The sequence below is a fragment of the Falco rusticolus genome, chromosome 13 (genome assembly GCF_015220075.1).
Source record: "Falco rusticolus isolate bFalRus1 chromosome 13, bFalRus1.pri, whole genome shotgun sequence".
Lineage (NCBI taxonomy): Eukaryota > Metazoa > Chordata > Aves > Falconiformes > Falconidae > Falco > Falco rusticolus.
In genome coordinates this window covers 2,345,214-2,367,014 of record NC_051199.1, presented here as the reverse complement: position 1 = coordinate 2,367,014, position 21,801 = coordinate 2,345,214, and positions in this window count along the sequence as shown.

Below are 21,801 nucleotides of genomic sequence, written 5' to 3'. Positions count from 1 at the left end.
AGATGGTCAAGACTAGCGTTTTGCCGAGCACAGGTAGATTTGCAACAAGAAGTGGGGTGAACTGGAACATCAACAGCAGGGCAAAGCAACCCCTGTCATGCAGCTCCGTTCTCCGTCAATTCAAACGCAGGAAGGATTCACTGCAGATGTCTCAGGGCGTTGCCTTTATGCACATGTCTGACATTGGCTTCTCCATAGGTATAATCCTTTTTACAGGCTAGCAAACCATACCAGTAGAGTCAGAGCAATACATCTCCGCCAAAACTAGAAACGCATCTGGTGAAACGAGTCATTCTTCAAACACCATGGAATATTTCTGGCTACATCTTCCTGAACTATAAAAAGGAGTCCAGAGCGATCAGCTGAGATGCAGACACCAATAGGCTGGTCACTCAGAGGGAGTGAAATGATCTAGTACAGATCCCTGGATCTCACTATCAGCAAGATCAAAACTCAAGTCCAAACCCTCAGCTGACATAAAGCATCATCATGCCTGTGAAATCAACACAGCTGCCACAACTCATGCTAGCTAAGCATCTGGCCCTCACAAGACTACTACCAACCTGACATTGAATTTCTGCTATTTTTACCCAACTGATCTAGAAAATAAGGAATTAATCAGATTTGTAATCCAGAAATTCCTGTGAAAACATCTAAATTTTATGTTCATACATTCTTAAATTTGGCTAGCTAAAACTTGAAGTAATAAAAAAAAAAAATTAAAATCAATTTCTTTAAATAACTGAGGCCATCAAAAAATAAGATCTGGCCTCTGCTGCTTCTTCCCCCATCACCTCAGCAAGCTCAGTATCTTGCTGCATTGTTAAAAGAAATGCCAGTTAGATCAGGCACTAGTTTAAGCTGCACATTATTCAGCTCACTTCTACAGGTTCCTGCATAAAAGTGAAGTTGCTTTTCAAGATGAAGGAGGGAAGGTACTTCAAGTGGAAGAGAATGGGAGAAGCTCCTGGGCACTGGCTCCTTGCAGGGCTCCAATAGCTGGGAATAACTGCTGACATCAATGCAATTAGGAAAAAAGTGATACAAATGCATTGCAATATCAGATGCTGTACTTGTAAATAATTATGGAAACATGACTAGCAAATTCAATTATAAAGCCACTTTGCAACTTTTCTTTAGCCTTCTTCAAATTGCCTGGTTTATTGTATCTTGACTGAGATTGGTATCCTGACTCGTTAAAGGCAAATTGCTTTTTCTCAGCATCTTTTCTAAGAAAGGTTGCAAGGCTTGCCCTGGAAAGGTACAAAGACTGCCGTGTCCAAAATTTGAATACGGGTTGGGTTTTTTTCCAGCAGTACCATGTCTGGAATGGGCAGCCTACTGTAATGAAATGTTCACCACCATTTTCGTTCATGAACTTCTCTCCAAAATATCACAGGTAGGAGCTGGGGATAGGAACAGTGCTGTCTGAAATTCGTCTCCAGCATTATCTTTACCAACAATTTAAATTTGCCAAAGACAGACAACAGGCCAGATAAATTAATAGAAAAGGAAAAGCAAAAATCACTCAGATTGCTTCTTTAGAGCCTATTATGTAATTAGAGGAAAAGCAAACACAGCCAGATCTTAAGCTGATATAAATCAGAGTAACCTCCCTGAAGCCAAAAGAGCCACAAGCCTACATGCACTGAGGTGTTCCCCATACTCTACCATTCCAGTGATCAGGAAACTTTCAAATATCCTGCAACTACCTACCAGCATAAATCTCCATATAGCTAGATAGTGGTGTAGGTAGGATTACACACATAAGCAATGTGAAGACTAGACAAATTAACGCTCTAAAGAATCAGAGATGCTCGTAAAACTTTATCTCATCTCCCCTCTTCCTATACCTGATACTCCTGACTTTGATTCAAATTGTTTTTTCCGGAGGATCCTTGCCTCACACAGTGCACACGACAGTGGTCCTTCAGTCAGCAGCTCTTCAATTTTCTTCTGAGTTTTAGCTCCATAACAGGCGGCCCCAGGCCTGCACAGCGTTCAAGCCCTGCACTGACTACAAAACCAATTTTTTCCAGTGAGGTTTTTTTTTGTTTGCAGAGCTAAGCAAAAACAAAACACCTAAACAGAGTATTCTAGCTGGAAAGAATTTTTGACATTACAGCCAAAACAACTCAGCAAATTCGACATGACTTGATGTGCTTTGGGAAATAAAAGACTCCGAGGGAAGATTTCCCCAGCTTTAACTGGAAGCCCTGGAGCCAGGGTAGAAGTGCTGTTCCTGGTGATGGCTCCCCAGAGCAGCGCCCAGGCCCAGTGCTCTCGCCTCCGCCCACTCCTGCTCTCAGGTGAGGAGGAGATGTGGACACGCAGGGCTATGGCCTGGTCCTGCAACCTCTCCAGCCTGGATGAGCAGAATGGAAGCTGTAAGACCTTCCAAGGATCTACCCATCTCACTCTATAGACAGTCACCATCCATCTCCTTGTATGATCTAGTCTGTGCTCCACTTCCACCCCTTCCCATGGTGGCAGAAAGCCCTTACCCCCACACAATCGGTGCAGGTGTGACTGCCTCCCACCAAGTGAGCCCGCTGGAGAAACACTCAGGGCATGGGAAACCCAAGCTGCATTCTTGTTATTCCAGAGACAAACCACACAACAGGCTGCTCACCTGTCCTGGGAAGGGGGAAACCCTGCTCCCCTCCTGAAGCCCCGGGCTGCACAAGCTCCAGACAAACTTCAGGGCAAACCTTCTCTTTTTCTCATGTTTGCAGCAGATCTGCAGAGCCATCCAATTTGGCCAGAACAAGCAAGGGGAGTCTGAAGGGGGAAAAAAAGCCCAGATCTGTCACAAAGCCAAATTTCAAGTCCCTGTGAAAATAAAAATAAAGCATGAAAGTGCCAGATTTTCTCAACAACGTGGGTGTCAGATATTTTTTCCCTTAGATAACTATAAAACAATGCCTTTGCCCTGTATCACACTCTTGGATCTGGTTAAACTATATTTTATTCCTGCTTTCTCTCACACACACATATTCATATACACAAAGACCAGCCCAAGCCAACGGCCTGCAACTGAAAATTTCAGCCTGAACAGTTACATGTTGGCAAGGATATAGCGTTGGAAAACAGAACCTTTTAATGGGAAATGTCTGGCAACCTTAATTATAAGCACCACTGCCAGCTCCACCAATAATTATAGCTTAGTTTCAGAATCATCCATGTGCTAACAAATATATTTAATGACAAGAGAATTTGCCAGGGATATTCAGCAGGAAAGACTTCGAACCAGCTAGAAGACCACCATAAGATGCAGAGGTGACCTTACATTGCCTGTTTGCCTCCAGGTACGGATCTTCTTCTGCCTAAGCCAGAGATGAGCCACTCCATTGAGTATTTCAGATAAGCCTCAGGGCTCCTTTGGTTTCCTTCCATCTCTAGCCTCCCCCAGGCAGGAGGAGAACTGTATTTTACTCTTACATATAAGAAGATACCTTAGTCCCCTGTGACCACCAGCGAGTCTCTTGCATCTTTGCATAGTCTGCAGTGAATACAGAAATGATAAAAAAGACATTCTCTCTGCTCCACAGCTTCCCGGTGGAGCCAGGCAGCTTTACAACAGGGGTACTTCAGACACACAAAAAATTGTCTGTGCACACACAGATTTCAGCAGCCCCATCAAAAACTTTGCTACCGTCTGCATGTGACAGTGACTGCCCCCCTGAAAGGTTTTGGCAAAGAGCTCTACCCAGTGCTGAAACGGTTCCTGTCTGGCTTTTCACAGCTTTCTCAGCTGCCAGGTGTCTCCAGGTTCACATGTAAAGTGTGGAGCACCAAACATTGGAATTTAACTCCACTGCATTCAATGGCTCTGATCCAGGCTTTAACTGAGTCTCTTCTAGCCACACCATCCAGTGACCTGCAGCCCAGAGGGCCCAGTGCACACAGCCATCTGAATCGGTGAAGGCATGTTGGAGCTCTAACACCGGTAAGGACCTCAAAGACGAAAATGTCAAGTGGTGAATATCTCCAAAAATTAAAATCCTCCCAGCTCTCTGGTCCTTGTCCCAGCCCCCTCATTCTCTCCCCATTTGTCCTGGGCTCCATCCCCACAGCCATCCAGTTGGCCTCTGCTGGACTTACTCCAGTTTGTCAGTATCTTTTGTACTGGGGGCCCCAAACTGCACACAGTATTGCAGACGTGCCCTCACAAGTGCTGAGGGGATGCCTCCTTCTTTTGACCTGCTGGCCACGGCAATACACCGGGACCAACAGCCACTCTACACTGTGCCTCATAAACACAATTATCAAGGACCAGACCTACATGTCAGACCATCAGCCTCTACGCATGCCTGGAAGGCAACTCTATCCTGCTGGAGTTCCTGATTTTATCACCGTGTTAATGTATTAAAAAAAAAAAAAAGGGGGGGGGGGGAAGTCTTTCATAAGGGTGGAAACAGTCATAAATAACTCACGTTCAGAAAGCAGTGAGAAGTAGGAAAACCTACTTTTTAAAATTGTTATGATTTCAGATTTTAAAAAATGGTTTCTCTATGCCGTCCATGCCTAGAGTTTAGAAACCAGGCAGGCGATAACAAAGTTTGACAATGGTTAGCAATTCACTGCTCAAAATGGAGCATTTTTCATTTTGAAAGTTTCCTATTTTCACTTCAATTTGGCCTTTCCCTTGGAGCACGAGGATTCATTGTCTTGCCAAAAGTTATGTTGGTTTTTAATCCTGGCTCTTGTAGTTTCGATGGTTCTTGTTATTTATACTAATGAACAATCCCTGACTGACAGGCACGCACTACCCTGTTGGCCACGGCAGACGGTGGGAATGGGATTTCAGACAAGAGGCCACAGGTTGGGTATTCCCAAACAATCATTCCAGCATTGGGGAGATGGGGCAAAGCACATTTCACAAGTGCCAGGTCACACATGCCAAAGGTTGAGAGCACATTACCAGCTGACCCGCCGTGACGGTCTATGGCACACAACAACCCTGGCCCCAGCACAAGAGAACGTGTTAGGAGAAGCTGGAAATCAAGTTAGTATCTCACCCATGAATTGAAACCTTCTCGGATACAGTGTTTTACAGATAAACCTTTTTCTAGATTTCAGCTAATATTCTAATACTATTTAAAACCCAAATGTTCTTATTCTCCCTTTTCTTGAAGATATTAGCAACTCTTTTGTCCTTAATTCCACTTTAATAACATCCTTGTTTTAGAATTTCCATGGGGTTTAACTACTGTCTTTAGCATTTTAAGCCAGTTTCCAACATTTGGCAAAGTTTTTAAGTTCTTGTCAAATCTCAGGCGGTGCTGGTAGGCTGGGAGTCCTGCTGTAGATCCAGAAACCAGGACGTGATTCTCATCCCCTCACCTGCCCATCCATCCATCGCAACTGGAAACCGGCGCCCCGTCGCTCAGCCCAGGGAAGCCTACGGCAGACAGCTGTAACGCTGGTTACAGAGCTTCGTGTGCAGAAACTGGCGTGGTTCGGGTGCAGATTGTCTAAGCAAGCCTTCAACCACCCGTTCGGGGGGTTGGGCACCTGGATGCCCCTGGAATTGCTTTCTGGTTGCCCACCTCAGCAACTGGCAAGGGCAGCTCAGCAAGGGGATAACGGGGATACGAGCAGGGCTTGCTGCCCACTGGCAGGCACAAAGGACTTACAGGAGGAGTCCTCTTTTAGAACTGGGGAGACTGGACCAGTACGAAGGAGGGCAAAGGAGGTGTCCAAATGTCCCCAGAGAGGTGTCGTGGCATGGCCAGGAGAGCTCAGTGTATGAATACAGCATTTCAGAGGCAGGAATTTACTTCCTGGGAAGGGTACAAGCATTTTCCCCTGCGTGTAGACCTGTGCTGCAGAAGACATCTCTGCAAGGACTCAGAGGTGCTCCTTGATAAGCAGCTGAAGCGACTGTCACAACACACAGCGCTTGCATGGAACCTATGGGCATGGTGACTCACCCACCCTTTCTTAATCTGTAACAGCAGCTGGGACCTCAACGGCTCCAATCTGCCTCCCACCGTCCCGGTACCTGGTGGTGTATCAGAGGTCTCACGGCAGGACAAAAATCTCCGGAGCATCCCCAGGGAGAGGACTGTAATCTGGGCTCCTTGTCATCCTATTCCCAGTTTGCATGATGCTGTGATATGTAATTCAAACAAAAAATGGCCCTGGTTTCCAGGCACACTTTAAACGTAGTATCTCAGAAGCACTGCATTTAGGCTTAATAAAAGTTATGATACATTGATTAAATACCAGCTGAGGGCTGAAAGAGTGTTTCCTGAGCTTTATAGGGCTGCAGGCAATAAATTGTGTTGCCGCCTAATTATTCTGTCTGACTGGGATCTCCAAAACAGAACACAATGCATATTTGTCACAATGCTGGGGGAGGAGGACCCTGGCCTCTGGAAACTTTATCATAGCTCTGTGTTTGCAAGGGAAGCAGAGGGACCTGGGCCCAATCCCACTTCTGCAGATGCCATAAAGCACAGACATACCTCTGCCTGGTCTGCCAGGGCCTCACCATATACACTGCAGAGCCACCACATCCTGCATCTGACTTTCCTGGGAGTTTTATGCAGTCCATGAATTTCCTACCCCAAGCCAAAAATCTCCCCCAACAGGACAGATTTGTGCCCCATGTGTGATGGAGTCCAGTGAGGTGCCTGTACCACCCCACCAGCTCCCTGGAAAGGGGACAATAAACCTTCTCTACTGCAAGGCCAAGGAGATCTAGAAGCATATTCTCTCTCCTTTCTAATCCTTATGGATCATTCTATTACTCGTTGCAGAGGGTTAGCCTTCACTCTCAGCCCAAAGCAGGACTAGGTTGGCTTGAACTTGGAAGGCTCATGGAGCTCAGCACGGCCACTCGCTCTTGGTGGACTCAGGGCAGGTCTTAGCTCATGCCCAGGGGCCAGCACCTCTTTTACAGGTGAATTACATCAGTGCGTAGTGGGTCTCACTCTGCAGAGGACAGACGGAAGAAACCTCTCCCAAAGCCCTGTCTCAGAGGTGGGGAAGGGTGAGCATCCTCACACACTGGCATCACACCTTTAACTCAACCAGGAGCTCTCCTGGAAAGGAGGAAGCTGTGTAAGAGGGAAAGCCATGCTGTTACTATTCCCATAATCAATCATGGTGACCTAAATAGTTTTCTGTACTCACTCAAAAGCCAAACCCATCTGCTTCAGACCCCGGGGAGAACATTTCATTGTAGGAAGGACCATGTTCAGCAGGGGAATAAAAAACCCCTTAAGGAAAATGCTTGGAATAAAACTTTAAGACACTGGAAGAACAGGTCCCAGGACCAACTCAGACTCACTCTGTGACCCTGGGCAAGCCTTTAATTCTTCTGCGTCCACGCTTTCCACCCAGGAACCTGCTGCTATCTGGAAATATATTCATGGCATACATAAGAGTTGTTGGAGTCTTTTTCTGCATCTGTACAGCCCCTAGAACGATGCAGACTCAAGCTGTTATTCCCGTCATCTGAAAAACAATTTATACTGGTCATGCAAGATGATAGAAAGAGCTCTTTAAAAAAGGATACAAAGGGCTAATTCATCCTGAATTAACCAATTTTTTCTTTATTTTAATGCAGATGTAATCCACTCATCGTTCCATGTAGGAAATCTGCTGCACACTGGGGAGTGCCAACCTCAGCTCTCAAAGTGCATTACAGTTTTTACATGTCCGTGGGGAATATGCCTCCAGGCACATGTGCCTGGACTCTTTGCTGGTCAGTACAGAGCATCCAGCCAGGGAGGATTCTCAGCATCCTGTTGGGAAGCTTCCGGGATCAGCCCATGAACGATGAACCGACAGTAAAGATGAGTGTTCTTCCCGTCTTATTTATTCAGAGCTGGGAGTCACAAGAGGGAAGAAGGGAATTAGTCTGGGTTTTTAAACACCCTGTAATAGCTTCCATATTCCACATGTCATTTCCAGATTCAAGTAGGTGGGAGTCTTTACCCATCTACTCCCAATTCATTCAACCCCCAAAATGCCAAATTAAAACAATGACACAAAATGCCATCCTGCAATCCCATACAATACTATCCTGAATTGTCAAGTGCACTCTAGCAAGGGTGAAAAGTGTAAAGTGATCCAGAGCTGGGTGTCAAGCTCTGCCACAATAGAATTCAAAATAATTGTGCTGTTGTTTGACAGGTAGTAAAATTCATGGTGGTCTATTAAATCAATGGCAATATAATGCGGAACACTGCAGATTAAAAAAAAAAAAAAGCCAGAGAGTTCACAAAGGGAGGCCATTGGCAAGAATCCCTTTGGAGCTCCTAATAGGTTTGATTTGTGGCGACAAAGGCTCATACATGCAAGACAAAATAGATAGAGGGGAAGACAAGAATGGAAAAGAGAAGCAGGAAGAGGAAAAGCAAAATAAATGTAAAAGAGGAGACAAGTGAGGGAAAAATGGGAATGAAAGAATTGTAAAGAAAGTACTAACAAGTTATTATTGTATATAGATGCCTTGGTCTTTCCACCTTTTACATGCATCGATGCTTATTTTGTCACAGCCGAGAGTTCCTTACGCCAGCTTGTGGATACAGGCTGCTTTGGCTGCCAGGAAGAGACCTATTGATTAAGTTCAGAAAGTGAAATCTGCTTTTATTATCTTAAGCAGGATTCATCCCAAATGCAGAAAACCCCTCCAATTTTACAAAAAGTACGTAAAACACTTGTCTCAAAGCCAGCATGTCAGGCTGAGGCACAATGAGTATAAAACTGGCACTGGAAGAGTATGACTGCCCGTGGCTGGATGCATTATCTCCTGGCTGGAGACCAAGTTTTAACTCCAAGGAACCCAGGGTGCTTGGTGTTCACACTCGCAGGGACCGTCAAGGATTACAGCCCAGTTGTGTCGTATACATTTTAAAATGCAATGGGGGCATCTTTCACCCAGGAATTCTGCTGGGCCTAGGATCTGGTAAATAATTTTGCATTAAATCACAGCGCTTTCATGAGGTTACACTTACCAGTTTCAGGGAATCGGCTGTGCCAAAGGTGCTTGTGAAGAGGAGCACAGGTTTGTGTCTGAATACACTACACCGAAATGAGTGGGAGATGAGCCTGGAGAAGGCTGCGCTGGTCATGAGGGTCACAGAGGTTCACCCCCCAGGTGCGGCAATGGAAGGGGTTCCACCTTCTTAAGACACCTGGAGCCTGCTCCATAGCAGTGGTTGAACTGGAGTGAACCTTTCAGAAAGCTATTTAGTTGTGAACAAAGAGACAAGCAGTCATGACGGATTCACTGCTCCTCATGAGAGGCTGTTCCAGCAGTTAATTGCTCTCACTGTCAGCATCTTATTTTCCTTTGGAATTTATCACACTTAAGTCCAATCAAGTTCTCATCTTATGAGCACTCTGTTATGAGAGTTTGGTGGGAAGTGATGGATCTATTAGAGCAAAGATCACTTTAGTACCAGATGCAGGTGTTGACATTGAGATACCACAGTCAAATCACCCTCTAAAGCTTGCTTTTGGTAGCCCGAATACGCTGATTACTGTGTCTCTGTGTGTAGGTGTTTGCTGAAGCCCCAGCTTTTCCATGCACTTGTGCCCTCCCGCTTAGAGCGTGAAGACCAAAACTGAATGCTGCCTTTCAATAATGATCTTCCCAGCTCCATTAGTGGAGATAATATCATTTATTGGCTTCAAATAAGTATGCCGGGTGTCACAAAACCTTTCATGCCTCAGGACAACAAAAAGAAGGGCACATTCAGCCGTTTATTTACAGTAACACAAAAATATCTTCAAATATGCTGCTTCCTGGGATATAACTGAATTATAGCCTCCTATAGCCCATCAGTGCTTCCTGCGTCTTTTGTTTCTAAATATTTGACCTTGCGTTCGGTGGCATTGAAACATATGTTGTTTGGTTTGTGTCAGCTTACCAGATCCAGATTCAGATAGCTGAGACAGTGATCTCTCTGCACCTCTACTTGTCATATCATCAAGCCTGATTGTCTACAAAATCTATTTTTTTTTCCATGCTATGAATAGAAAAAATTAGACTCAAAGACCATGATCCAAACATACTGCACTAATATACCTAGCCATTGGTTACAGCACCTTGCTACTTATAATTTTGGAAATATCAATTCATTTTATCAGTTCATATGGCCTAGATTAATTTTATAAAACCATTTTTCTTTCTCTCCTGCTGGAAAGGTCTGCAGCAGTAACTTAACCGGTCCCAGCATTCCCATTCAAAGATTTTTTTTTTTTTCTTTTTCTTAACTGAAAGCTATGATTTCACTGAACAGGTTTTAGGGGAGACTTTTTTTTTTTCCCCACAGCAATGTTACCTTTTTGTTAAAAATACCTCCTATTCTATAAGAAAAACTTTGATATATAACTTTTATTAGACCAACCGAGGTGGTTGTACAAGCAAAAGATCTCACTGGCTCCTACCAGCTTATGCATTGCAAATATAACAACATTCCAACTGTATTACAACTCCATTATTAGCAGCAAGTTTATCTGTGTCTTGTCAAATAAAACTTATACCCTTTTAGTGTCCACTCAAGCTCTCCTGAAAGCTAAAAAAAATTGTTTCAGCAGTTTTCAACATTTCAAAATTTGTTCTAATTCTGCTTCAACTCAACAAGGATGGAGCTTGTTCTAAATCCTCGATGAAAAACAATTTCTCAATATTTTTCCCCAATATATTAAAAACAACTCATGTTTCATTTTATCCCTAAACCCTAAAATTCTGCTCTCTGTTTTTATGCAATTTAACTGAAAAGCACTAATGGAGTTACAGAAAGCTTGCTAGTTTTCCTTCTCCATTTAGTGCGTAGCTCCAGAACAGCCCACTCAATCATACCTGCTTATCAAAGACTCTTAATTTCAAGGGTCATCTCGCATTTTAGTCTCAGAGTCTATCCACTTGACACAAATTGGGCCAGCTCTCACATTTCCTTGGGTCAGAAAGAATCCAGCAACTGGATTCTATTATATAAAATAGAATTATATTGAAATATAATTTTTAATATTTATATAAATTATATAAAATTATTAAAAAGAGCCATTTTCCCAAAGGAATGAACACCACCTCATGTTCATTACACCATCATTTAGTAATTTCTCAATTATGCCATGCCACGCCAGGTTTCATGGTGGGACATGCCACCATGGCTGATGGGCACTAGGAGAGATGAGGGAGGCTCTCAGGGACAGTTGCGGGGGGAGGAGAGAAAGAAGGAGGCATTTTATAGACAAAACTGTCTTCTTTTGGCTACTAAAACCCGCCAGGTGAAAACGTGAGCCAGTGCAAGCTAAAAGCCAGAAGCCAATGAGAGGCTCCAGAGGTTCTCAGGACTCGGGTCCTTCCCCCAGGGCACTCAGGGGGCACGGGGCAGCCTGACGGCAGCTGGGCAGCGGTTAATCAGGACCAGCATGGCTTGTTGGCTGAGCAGTGCCCACGTTTTCATAGGGAGCAGCACAGTGACGGCACACTCCATGACTTGCCTGCTATGTTGCCTCATGCCTGGTTTCAGCCATAGACTCCACGGGCAGGGCCACCACTTACCTCCTGCACTCCCCACCATGGCACAGCCAAGCCCAGCCATGGCCTTTGGGTCATGTCCAGGGTATAAAAATTAAGCAACGATAAATCCCACGCAATCCCAGCAGAATGCAAGTCTCCCCTTCCCTCAGAGCCAACATTACCATCATGGGGGCTGGTATATGGCAAGTCTCAGCAGAAATAAATAAAACCAACGGCACACAACTGTCCACCTTCGCTTTGTTTCCCCGCTATGTCTGGTCGATGGTGGTGGGACACGCCTTCTCCCTGTGGTGGGATGCAAGTAGCCTGCAACAGTCACAGGTCACCAGCAGACATCTTGCCCAGTCGGGTGAGAGGTGATGGTGGCCAGCCCACAGCTGAGGAGAGGCCCATGGTACCCACAAGCTCCAGGCCAACCTGATGCCATGCAGGAGGCCATTGCTGCCTAGCTGCTACGGAGATGGCTCCAGGGGAGGAGAAAGGCTGGAAGACATCCCACACACCTTGTTTTCTGTCCTTAAATGTATATATTGCCTGAGTTAGCAGAGAGGCTAGTGTCTGGCACAGTCCTTCTGGCCCAAAACCAGAAGAATGGGACCACCAAGTCTGTCCGCTTTTCTAGGACAGCCACAGAAAAGGCAGCAGAGAGAAGGGAGATGTCTATGGACTGCATCCAAGAGCCAAAGGCGTCGGCTGGAGGAGCAGGGCACCAGCTGGACGTAAATCACAAAGTTGCATGATGCTGTGAGCAAACACACTTATTTGAATGTGCCTAAATGTACACTCATTGCTAGTCTTGGAATCAACCCGGGTGATGAATCACTTAGCTTGTCCCAGGCACACACTCAGGACAGACTCTCCAAAGAGACACATAGTTTGAGTACCACATACTGTGATTTCTAAGAAAAAGAGGTCTGCAAGACTTTCTTTTAGATTTCTGCTGAAAGCAACCACTATGCTTCAAATTTGTATGACCTTTTCTGAATTCCCTACAGACGAACTTTAAGCCCTTCAAAAATCATAACCAGCTTACCTGTGGGGATACCTCCAAGGAGGTCTCAACCCAGAAAATGCTTTTTCCTTCCACAAACCTCCTGTCTATATGTTCGAAACATCAGAAATCCTATCAAATCCACACTTCAGTTTTGCCCAAGGGCTGTCAGGATTTGATGGCTCACATAACTCTGAGTTCACTTCTTCACCTCTCATTTCTTCTCACTCTGAAGTACAAACCTTGAAGTCCTTCAGCTGACGTTCCTTGGTTCCCTCACTTTGCAATTTTGCAGGGCTCACTGCATGACAAGTTATTTCACACTCAACGTTGCTCCCAAACTGAGGTATTTGTAATAAATACACTTGGAATACATTATCTGGCTTCCTCAAAAACACCTGTCTGCTCCAACTTCCTTTGGCCACCAATGGAAACAGAAATCTAGAGTTCCTAACTCGTCGAAAACAAAGTTGAGGAGCAGTTTAAGAAAGCAATTTTTCTACTGCCATTGTTCAGTCAGAACATCACAAGCAAGAAAATGCAGATGGATAGAAAAAGGATGTCTAATATTTTTAGGATTAATAAGTGGATGCAGAATGAGGATTTGCCTAGCATTGTATACTCTTTAAAATCAGTGGAATAACCCACCCGGCAAAGCAGGAGGCATACAGAAGTATACATTGATCAAGGCATTAAAGATAACTAGATGTGAACCAAACCGCTGTAGTAATGGAGTGAGTCATTGTGTGTGAAAAGACACTTGGGGATTACATATTAGGAGTGTGCTGGGCCACCCCTGAACTAAAGCAAAAATGTAACTATTCAAGGAATTTTGAAGAGACTTAACACTCTGGATTATAAAGTACTTCTACTTTTGTCTTTTCTTTTTTAAATATATTTTCAGGCATGCTTAATTATATCATGTTTAAAAGTCAGCCAAGTCTTGAAGTTACATTCTAGAACAACAACAAAAAATAAGCATTTCTCAAATGAATGTGCGTGCTGTCCTTTGGATCCCACTGCAAAGAATTACTTTGGTTTAAACACAGCTGTTGTCAGCTGAGAATCTGTCATTTGCTAGTGGTGTCCTTTAGCCATCTATAAAACACAATTCATACAATAAACCCAGGTATTGGAGTGGTAATTAAAATCCAAAAGCAATTAGCCTTTTGTTTATTTCACTTGGGAATCTGACTAAAACCTAAATGAGAAAACCAAAAAAAAAAAAAAAACCCCAGAAAAATCTCCATCTTAGGCATAGTCCCAGATGTCTGAATGATGTTCTAATTTCCTAATTAAGCTGTACTACAGCATCACAACATAAGCTGGCCTACATATATATGTATACACATACATGTGTGCACTTTATTATGTGCTCTACAGCCCTGACAGCCTCAACAATTCATTTCCAAGATCTGAGCAGGTGGCAATTAAGGACTGAAGGGCTGGGGGGGAGAGAAATAAGCAACCTGTCTAAAGCTTTCCTCAAAGTCACCTGGGAACAAGTGCCTTCATCTGTGAGGATGCAAAAGGTCTGGAAGCGACCCTAAAGGGAAATCCTTGTAGGGTGGCTGCAAGGGGTGTGTAACCTAGAAGCAGGCAGCCAGGTTCAGCAGAATGAGGTGAAGATGTGTCTGAGGTTGAGGGGTGAGCTGCACACAACCTTCACTGCTGGCAGGTCAAACCTGAATCTGCCAAAGAAATAGCTTCTCGTTTTGCCGAGATTTGTCCCTTCTACCCACATGGAAAGAGGCCGCAAATCATTTCTTCAGACTCTCAGAGGTGACCCCATCAACGGAGTTTCTATCTACTCCAATATTCTTGAGCCTACTCCCACAGAGCATTGGTTTCACCCTTCTTGAGCCTTTTAAAGGTGGGAAAGACCAGGTTCTTGGCAGGAGTTAGAGATATCCAAGGATTAGATTCTGAGCCTGGGTGCAATGCCCAAATGGAAGTGAGACAGGAGATGGGCTGTTTTCCAAGGGAAGAAACGCAGCTGTGCGGAAGTACAGGTCTGGGAGCAGAAAAAAAAAGGGAAATGAATGATTTCTGAAGGACACCACACTCAGAAAACCCCACTGGAAATGCTGTCCTCAACTTCAGACACCAGCTAAATAATACCTCAATGATGTCAGCTGCTTGGCTATAGTCTAGTAAATTCAGTAAAGTCACACGCAGGAATGTTCTTGCACATAAAAGTAACACCCAGCCATTTCCTTGTGCATTATTAATATCAGCCCCCCTGGTCTGCATAACTGTAGAGTTTGCATGTGTGTATCCATGAATTTACCTGCAAGAGTCTCCAGGAAAATGGAAGGATCACTGTTTGCTGTCAGTTATCACGCTGCAAATCTGAGCTACAAGCATGGAGCGAGGAATAGCACCTATTATAGCAGTGCACAAGCAGAATAAAACCGAGGATTCTTAACCCCAACAGAAGCGTTCAGAATTTATATTTGTTTTTAGGGCATTATTTAAACAGAGTTAAATTGCATTTAATAAACCACATTTCTCAGTAAAAGGAACACATTCAGCTTTCCATCAGTATTTCAAGACTTAGATGCTAAGCAAGGAAGGCCCCAGTGATAAACCAGTTCTCCCATGGGAGTGGTGGGAAGCATGTTCTCATTTGTGTTGTAGCTGAAATGCAAAGGGAGAGAGACAAACTGTTAGATGTGGTTGGCTGGAGTTGAACTTAGCTGGTTAAGACGCACTCTTGTCCTAGGCAGCCACTAACAACCTTTTTAAAGGAGCTGCCTCCCCCCACAGCAGTTTGGCTATGTGTTACTTGGATGCTGGATCTGCCTGGAAACATGATGGCATGTACCCACGGCCAGTGCCACATGGGCCATACTGGTGATACTGTCAAATACCCTGCTTGGGTGTTGCTTTTCAGAGCAGACACCGCTGACAAAAAACACATTGCATAATCAGCTCAAAACCGCTGTCAGATCCACCAGCCATGCCTTTGTTCTGTGTGCTCCAGTTCTCCTTCATGCATACCATCTGATATTTTGGACACCATTCTTGTTTACCTCCTCTTCAAGGAAAGCAGACCCAGACACTCTGTCCAGCTGCATTGTTTCCCCCAGCCTCTCAATGGCTTTTGTGCGCCGTCTCTGCACTTTTTATTTCCCACCATCTTCTGCCTGTGGCAGGCATACAAACTGATAACTTCATTTCAGCATGGGAGCATCGATGTGGCTTTTCTAAGACTGTAAGAATGGTTTAATCTTTTCAGATGCTTTCCAAGAAGTCTTCAGCAGAGCAAATAAGCTTGTTCTCCTCATCTTTCTAGATGTGCTCCAGCTACAATTCCCACTTCCAGCCATTTTCCCCTCTCTGAGGGTACTGGAGGAACCTTCTAGATTCTCATGACTTTGCTGAAACCAGTCAATTCTTTGTCCTATTTGCTATTATCCTTCTTGACTTGACTGCTTTCACACCTTTGTTTCACTGTCTTCTTCCAGAGTTGCCCTTGCACAGAGAGGTTTCAGACACAGAAGCCTGACAAGCTCTGAGCAGGGCATCCACGTAGAGACCCGCAGAAGTCCCTTCCAACCTGAATTACGTTATGATTGGTATAAAACATGTCTCAATCACTATGTTGCATCATCCAATGAGAAAAAATAAAAGCAGCCCCCCAGGCAAGATCAGATGCTCTGTGTTTTCCCTGCCCTTTCTAGATGATGATGATCAGTCCCACTTTTCTGAAGTTGAGAGTACTTCAAGGCACAGGGGAAGCAACCAGCTATAATGAGAACATGCTTGGTGAAGATTCCCCACTGCCCAGGAAGCTGTGAGCCTGTACAGCAGCTAAGCCCTATCCAGGGGTTTATGTGGAGCCTTTGTGCTGCATACAGCTTGCGTTGAACCTCCAGAAGGACGCCTTCAGAGAGTAAATGCACTGCAAGGTTCATGCTTCAAAGTACACGCAGCCCAGTCCCAGAGATCTCGCAGCACTACCTGCAGGCTCTCCATCCAGTGCTTTACTTTCACACCCTGTAATATATCTACAAATTAGTGTTAGCTTTCACTGTCCGCTAAGGAGTTAAAGATCACCAGAATATAGCATGCAAGTGAAGAAAACAGCCGAACTCAGAAAAGATCCCAGACTGCTGTTGCAGTTTTTCCCTTTTCTGTTTCCTCCATCTTCCTCCACCTCTAAAACATTCATTTTGCTCATCTCTTTGACGGAAGAACAAGCTAAAGCAGAGAAAGGGATAAAATAAACCCAAATAAAAAAATAATAAAGAAAATAAAAATAAATCCATAACAAACCCCTTTCAAATACTCACCCTTCAAAAGGATAAAATTATTTCAATTTTGGTCTGTCTCATTCACTTCCCTCCCCCCTTCCTCCCTAGGTGTATATAGATATCTGTATATTTAGAGAGGGGTGTTTTTTTGTATTATTATTTAGTTAATATGAATTACAGGCCTCAAGCTGCCTCTCCTCTAAACCCAAAATGAAGAAGCTCTCTTTTTTCTCTTTTTTTTCCCCTCTTCTTTCCCCCTCACCAACACGATTTACATTCTCAATGTAATGTATTAAAAAGTTGACAGGGCCGAAAGGATTCACATGATGTCGGCTAAGAAACCCAATTTCCATGATGAATTGCCCGGAGCCCCTGAATCACAAACCATTTTTTCCGCTGCTCAGAAGTTGATTTTTTTTTTTTTTAAATCTTCTTAAAGCTTCTCTCCTAATCTTCGGCTAGAAGAGATGGGTGAAAGGATTTTTTTTTCTAAACTAAGGAAAGTATTAGCATCTTGGTTGTTGTGCATCAAATTTGAAAATGCAAGGTTAGTAATATTTCAAATCGGCTACGGTCCAAGCCACTTGATAAGTATGCTTGCTGTCTCTCGCTCTCTCCACCCCCCCCACCCCCCCCCCCGCTTCCAAGTTTCTGTTGGCAGGAGTACAGTACTACTGCAGTGACTGCGTGTGCAAGTGTGCGCACGTGCACACTGTGTGTGCAGGTAGGGTGGTGGGAAAGGAGTTTCAGCCCCCCCACTTTAGCTCTTCCTCCTTTCTTTCTTCCCATAGCACACGATTTCCAGCGGAGGAGACCCATCCATCCCCATTCAGTGCTTACATGATTTGAGACAGGGCAAATGAAGCAACAGCAAAATCCAAAGCCAAATACCTACGACTATGTTTTCCTTTCAAAAACGACCACTGAGTTCTTCCCTGGGTGCTGGGATAGAAGCCCCATGCTGAAATAGTGTGTCCTGCAGGCGCACGGGCATGTATATTTGTTTTTAAATGAGCTCCTTCCCTCCATGGAGTTCCTGGAAAAAAAAACCTGCAGAGAGGAAACAAGTCATCTTCCCCACTCTAATGAGACATCCAGCCATTCCCAACAGCAAGGTCTTTAATGAGATTTCCTCTCCTGCTCCCCTCATTTCCCAGCATACGAAAAACTGAAGGTGATGGGGGGGCTTGCCTCTGTGGATGACAGGAGGCACAGTTACTTCCCCCAGTGCTGCTGCTTCCAAGCTGTAGCATTCCTGTCTCCATCGTTTGTAGAGTGCCCCTACTGCTTACCCATGAAGGAGGAAAATGCTGGCAGACAGTGGATGGAACCGTGCTCTAACCAGCTCTCCAAATGCTTGAGGCTCTCAGGAAATGGCTCGGGCATAAGTGCCAGATGCAAACCCCAGGAAGATGAAGCAGCACAAACACTAAGGACTCCCAGCAGCAAGTTCTGCATACAAAGAGTGGGGTCAGAGACAGGGTTAGCATAGCAAGGCATTTCCAGGGAATTCATTGCTTTTTTTCCCTTTACGTTCCAAAAGGAAAGATATTTGCAGCTCTGGAACACTCAAAATACTACTGGGACCAGGTAGAGACTGTCCACTCATGCCATGTCTGCTTAGCATTTGGGTCAAACAGGACAGTGGCTTACAAAGGTAGCCCAAGAATTTACCCAGAAGACCCAGCACACCCATAGGATGATCATCCAGCACAAACAGAGCCAGGAAACACTGTGCAAAGAAACGCATCCTTCTGTTTGTTGTGAACCTCTTTCCTTACTAAAGTCATCTGCTGCCCCTTGTACTGGAAGACACCCCGGACTCCCTTACCTCTGGGAATGTAAGTTTGTTGTAAGCTTGCTTCTGCAGTGGTGTGTCTCACCTTAGCTGACCACAGCTCTCCAGGCTTGCCGTCTTCTCTGTTTTCCATCTCTTTAGCTATTACCTTAGATGCCTAAAGGCAGGGAGTCAATTGTATCCATCATTTTGCATACAAGTTTCTCACACTGAGGGGGAAAAAAAAAATCAAACACCACCACACAAAGCCTCTGCTTTGCCAGAAAAGAAGCTTCCTCAAATGCCAGAGTTTTCTTACTGGGAGTGGTTCTGTTCTAGTATATTGCCAGAGATGCTGGAAGGAGTGAGTCTCTCATGATGTTGGCAGAGCTACGGCATGAGCTTCCACTACCTCTCTGTCATGATTAGTGTCCCAGCCCAGACTGCAGCAGCCTATTTTATTTTTATTCATAAAATCCCTCCCTGGTCACCTCCAAGTCAGGATCAGCTTTGGGAGCAAAGCCAAAAGCTCAGAAAATCACCATCAGTGCACAGGGACCTGAGGGCATCATGTATTTACTACAGGTATTGGAAACAAATTTGCATCTAGGGGACATGAGAGAGGTCATGGTGGGCTAAATACCTCTGCGATCCATCTGCAGAAGAGTAGGAGGGACTGGAATCACTGACCTTGGAGACCTCTGCCCATGGAGTGGGACCTACTAGTTGAGTAGCTGAAGAGGAAATATCCAACCATTCCTATCTGTAACCTGTGCCAAGAAGGAGGCTTCAGACCCTCCAGTTTCTTGCTAGCTGTTGTCCCACTCACCTTGTGGATTTACACTCCAAGGCACCCCTCTCTCTTCAAATACCATCCCTCTTAACTATAAAAAACACCCCCTTTTTCTCCCAAATTCAGCCTTTACATCACAGCACCCATTTCCACTCTTCAGTGCCCAAAAGCCTGCTTTTTTGAGGTTGATTCCTAAAGCACCTTGACAAAACTCTGGACTGGGGCATCCTAGAACACTAAGTAAAGCCCAGTTTTCTTTGCTAGAGCCATCTGCATTAGTCCCATATCTCATGCAGAGCAGTAGGATCTGTGCCTAACGGTTGACTCAGCCTCTGTCCCTGGTGCTAACATTACTTGCATTGAGGCAGGTGATCCTGAGGATTAGGGCCCAAAGATAAGCCTCAAACTACTTTCTTCCAGGTACAGCAGCTGATTTTAACACACAGCTGCCCAAGCGTTAGGCAGGCCTTAAACTCGGGATTGTCTTGAGCAATTCCAGCCCTTACAGATTTAGGAAAAACACAGAACTTCAGCAACTGGGCTTAGGAGCTGATCAAGCTGAGCTCCGTTCCTGCAATCACGTCACCAGACTTTGCTTTCCTGGATTTAGCACCAGGAACATGTATACGAAGCAGCAGCAGGCGGGGCTGACCCTGTAAGTATTGCTAGGAGTTAATCCAGTCTACTCAGACTGATGAAGGCCCCCTCCTGTGCCCTGAGCTCTCAATCCCTGCACAGTTTTGCCTTGCAGAGGAGGTGGGAGAGACCTCAAATCCCACTGCCCCCCGCCTGCTTACCCCCACTGAGCATACACCCAGAAGCCATATACCCATCACATCAAGAGCAGACAGGGTGATGCAGCACACCTGAAGCTGGGTGCAAACCAAACTAAGGCGATGCAGAGAGGCTGAGATTGAGGACTATCAGGACACTTAGGAGAAGGTGAGAAACATCACCTGCAACTGCTGAAAGCTTGGCAGACTCCATACACTGAAGGCATTTTGTTGTGAGACGTGAGACCTGTGTAATTTAAGGAGTTTTCCTATGTATTCCCAGGGCTTGATCAAATTATAGCAGGCAAAAAATCTCAGAGGACTGATTCAGATGAAATCACCAAAACCCAGGTTATAGCAGTTGGAGAATCACAGAAGTGCTTTCCTTAGACCTAGCATGCACTAACATCTTTCAGTGAGACTGGCCCTCCCAGCGCACGGGTGAAAACATTAACCCAACAGTTAGGCAGGTAAGTGCAAGTTACAAGCTATGTAATCTTTCCAGGACTTTGCGTCCTCTATACCTGAATCAATCATTATGTGATTTTTATGATTTGCTTGCTCTGCACTCACCACATCCATGGAAACTCTGGAAAACCAGCACATTGTTCCCTTCTTTCTTCTCCAGACAACAGCCAGGAACTTGGATGACCTGCTTTCACCATGAGCCCCCTTTTCCTGGTTACAGTGGAATGACTGTTAGTCACAGTACTGAACAAGTCTCAGCACACGTTTGGTCACCGTCAAGTTTTTAGGAAAACACCTTAGAACATGCTTTGACCTCTCACAGACAGATCAGGTTTAAGGCAGGAGGCTAGTGGAACGTCACCAGAAGGATCAGCTATTGCAGGATGCCTGCATCAAAAGTAGCTGGAACACGGAAGCATGAGTGAAGCCGTGCCTGCAGGAGAAGTCAAGGCTCTCCATGTTGGATGACCAGCTTGGAGTTTGCTTCACATCCAAGCTTTAAATCCAGTAGTTTTCAGAGTGTGCCCTATCTTCCCCACCCATGAACTTCAAGTAGTGGGAGCTTCTTAGGCTGAAAGAAAACCAGGATCCTCGGCAGCACGGGTAGCCGCAGGCATGCTGCACCCACGCACCCAGCGCTGCGCAGCGGGCACCGGCACTGCTGCGCCGGGTGGGGTGAGCTGGAGCCCAGGGTGACCCCAGCACCAGCAGTGCCCTCACCCACCAAGGGACGGTCCCTCACTGCCACCAAGCCGAGGGCTGGCCACAGGGTCCCTCAGCGGTCCCTGACCGCGGAGGGGACGGCCAGGTCCGAGGTCCATCCACAGAGCTCCCCTGGGAGATGGGGCAGAGCCAGCTAACCACGACACGCGTCCCGGAGCTGCCCGGGGCAGCCAGCGCAGCCACCGCGTAGGGCCGAGCCGGGGCAGGAGCCCGGCGCCGGGCTCCGACGGGCGGGTGCCCAGGGCAGCCGCGGCGGCGCGATGGTGCGCCCGGGGCCCTGGCGTTCCGCCAGGGTGTGTACGGCCACGCACACCTGCCTGCAGCCCCGGGGTGTGACCCTCTTAACAGCTCCTGAATCCGAGGAAAAACACCAGCGGCACTGACAAGCGGGTGTTACAGAAACACGGTCAGTCCAGCGGCACGCGGGCCCCTCCCGCCCTCGGACCCCCCCAGCCGGGAGGGGCCGGAGACGCGGGGCCGCGGTCCCGGCGCTGCGGGAGGCCCCGGT